Below are 3,316 nucleotides of genomic sequence, written 5' to 3' on the forward strand. Positions count from 1 at the left end.
CTAAAGCACTTGACTGCTAACCAGAAGGCTGGTGGTTCAAACCCACCAGCCACTCCTCGGAAGGAAGGTTGGGCAATCCTACTTCCGTAGAGATACTACCTTGGAAACTCAAGGAGGGGTCGCTATGAGTCAGGGCCGACTCGACAGCACATAACAACAACAACAACATATATATATAGAAATTTATTTTAGGAAAATGGCTCACACACTTATAGAAGCTGGCAAGTCCAAAGCTCCTGGATCAAACATCAAGCTGGAGGCTTTTCCTGGCTCTTGCAACCACAGGGGCTGAGGAGCTCAAGGCTGGCAGGCAGCACACTGGCTGTTGACTCCAATGAATGATGAATCTAAGATCTCCAGGCCGAATGGTGGACTGTTCACTCACAGACAGTTGTAGGCAGCACAACATAATCCTGATTCACAGAAGAATATCTCTCTTCCCAGGATGTCCCTGGATATACTGGAAGCAGGCCACACCCCTAGGGAAACTCCCTTTCAACAGATTGGCCACTCAGAACATAGTTATCTGATCCCATCATGGGAACAATCATACCACAACAGCTCAAACCACACAGAATTGTGGTCCAGCCAAGTTGACACACAGCTCCAACTATTACACTCACCATGGGGAATAAATACATTCAGCTGCCCAGCCATTCAACCAGGCCCAGCCAAGTTGACACACAAATGTAACCACCACAATATCCTTAAGATTTTTCTGAATAGGGAGTACTATATGAAAAAGGAAGAGCACTTGCTAAAGGTGCCTACAATTTCTGTGTTACACAAAGAGATTCAGTTCAGTGAAACAATCTTTAACAAATAATAATATAATATGGACTCCTAATACAAATGGCTTAAATTATATATGTTTAATAGAATTTTTCAATATGAAAATTTCTAAATTCTCCATTTCTTAGAAAAATGTTGAATTTAATAAATAGTAAATAAAAATAAGTAGTCTTTCAAAACTATGGCAGAGTTATCTGGTTATAAGTGGCCTCTAAAGAGAAGTCCTGGCACGCAATCAATCTGCCATGCTTTTGTTTCCTGTTAATGGAAATTTGTGACTCTGGAAGAATAAGCTGGAAAAATGGGGCCTGCTGTCCCTTTTCTGATGTCTCCTGTATAAAGGGAGTCTGTGTCTCTGCACCCCTCTGTAATGCACCTCTCCTCAGCCTCTTAGAAATGGACAGTGGAATATGGCCAGGGTGTCCTATAGCCCCAAACTCCCTACTGGGCTCTTCTCTCCCAGTGGTCCAGGTGGCCATGTCTGTGCTTCCTTGGCAGATGAGATAAACATAAAGGGAAGAGAGTGGTATTTTGCTTCCTATCACATGCTTCACAGCCAGAGGTGAGAGTTGAATTCCCATTTCCATCACTTACTAGCTGTAATCTTGAATAACTTAGCTTTGGGCCTCAGCTTCATTTTATGTTAAAAAGAAAGAAAGAAAGATAATGAAAATCATTACCCCATGGTTTGTTGTGAAAGTTAGTTGAGAGACTCTTTGTAAAAGGCTTAGCATGGTGTTTAGCCCACAGGTGTAGTTACACATGAGCCATTGCTTCTATTTTCAAATGCACATGTTTGTATATATCAAAGATCAACATTACTATTATCTTCTTCGTTTTTTTTTTTTTTTTTACCCTCTCCATTCCTGCCTATGCTACTCACCTATCTTACAGACAGGCCACATCTGATCTTGTATGACTTTATTGCAAGTCATCTATTCCTCACCTATGCAAGTTGCATCCTCGAGACCCAAATGCATGTGTTCTGTTTTTTCACACACTTGGGTTAAGGCACCAGTGCATGCCCTGTCTTCCAAGTTAAACCCTTCCAGTCACTCTTGATGTCCCCTCTCTAGTTTGTCCTATGGTGAGCTCTATCCACTTGGCTCTAACCCCATTTATTCAGTTCCCCACTCTTTGAGGGGACAGTACAGAGTGGTCACAACCTTTGCCCTCTAGCCCTTCCACAGAGCCCTTATAACTGACACCACCCCAGCTTGATACAGGGTTATGTCTCTCCAAACCTTCTTCTGCTCTGAAAGAATCATAGCTCCATTCCTCACAGAGTTCCAGGACCACCAGGACTTAGTTTCCTAGCTCAGGGGTATACGCCGGTTTCAACTCTGCTGTGGTTGGCTCTGGCATCCTCTGTAGCCAATGACCTCTAACCACTAACTGTGCCCTATGCTCCCCACCCATGGCATTGAGAAGCTAGGGTTTACCCCAAAGCACAGAGATTTCCAATCTTCAACCGCTACTTCTGCTGAGGCTACCTTTATTCCAGGCCTTTCCACTTACCTTTATTACCAGAATTTTCTTCCTGAAAATCCAATCAAATAGAAATGGTAAGACCTAATTTCCCCAGAAAGAGCAAATGCCAGCTTGGTATGATCCTACCAGGAAGAAAAGAGTGGGGCTCAAGAGGCAGCAGATCTCACCACAACCCAGTGGCCTCCATGCTCACACCTTTATGACTTGTACACTGTGCCTGCTCACCTTCTTGGTAACCTCCTACCCACCCCAGCTCTTCACCTTCTCAAATGTTTCTCTAGCTCTGAGTAGTCTTCTCTGTTGGACTTGGTCACTAGCACTGACTGCTGAGGGTGACATAATTTCAGATCCTTCTCTCCTTAGCTGTCCCAAGGGGTCTTTGGTGTCTGAAGGACAGGCCTTGGTGTCCATAGGGCTCTTCCCATGCATCTGCACCACAGACCTTGTAAATATAGCAGCCAACAAATCATGTCATCATTTATTGCCTGCATGACTGTTTTCTTCTTAGATGACAAGCTCCTAGTATAATTAGGAAAAATATGCTCTTTGTAACAATCCTAACTCAACGATCATTGGTAAGTGAACAGATAAATGGAATCTTTGTTTACTGAATTTGGCATCCTGTATTTATTTATTTATTTATATTATTGTGATTTGGGTGAAGATTTACAGAGCAAATTCACTTTCCATATAGCAGTTTACATATACTTTGTCTCATGGCGTTGACCACAGTTTACCACAATGCAACAGCTTCCCTCCCACTTCCTCTCCATTGTTATCTCTTCTCAGTGTCCATCCCTCCATGGACTCCTGCTCCCTAAGCTGTCTCCCTGTGCATTGGCAGCTTTTCTTTCTCAATGATTGTTCTCTCTAAGGAGTGTATCTACCTCAGGTAAATGTTCAACTCATATGCCTGTCTTCTGTTTGGCTGGAAACCATAGGTGTGGGTTCAATTCCAGACCTGAAGGGCAGCTAGGGGCCATAGTCTCAGTGGTTCCACCAGGCTCTATCAGACCAGCAAACCTGGTCTCCC

The sequence above is a fragment of the Orycteropus afer genome, unplaced genomic scaffold (genome assembly GCF_000298275.1).
Source record: "Orycteropus afer afer isolate SDZICR_OR568_19922 unplaced genomic scaffold, OryAfe1.0 scaffold00861, whole genome shotgun sequence".
NCBI lineage: Eukaryota > Metazoa > Chordata > Mammalia > Tubulidentata > Orycteropodidae > Orycteropus > Orycteropus afer.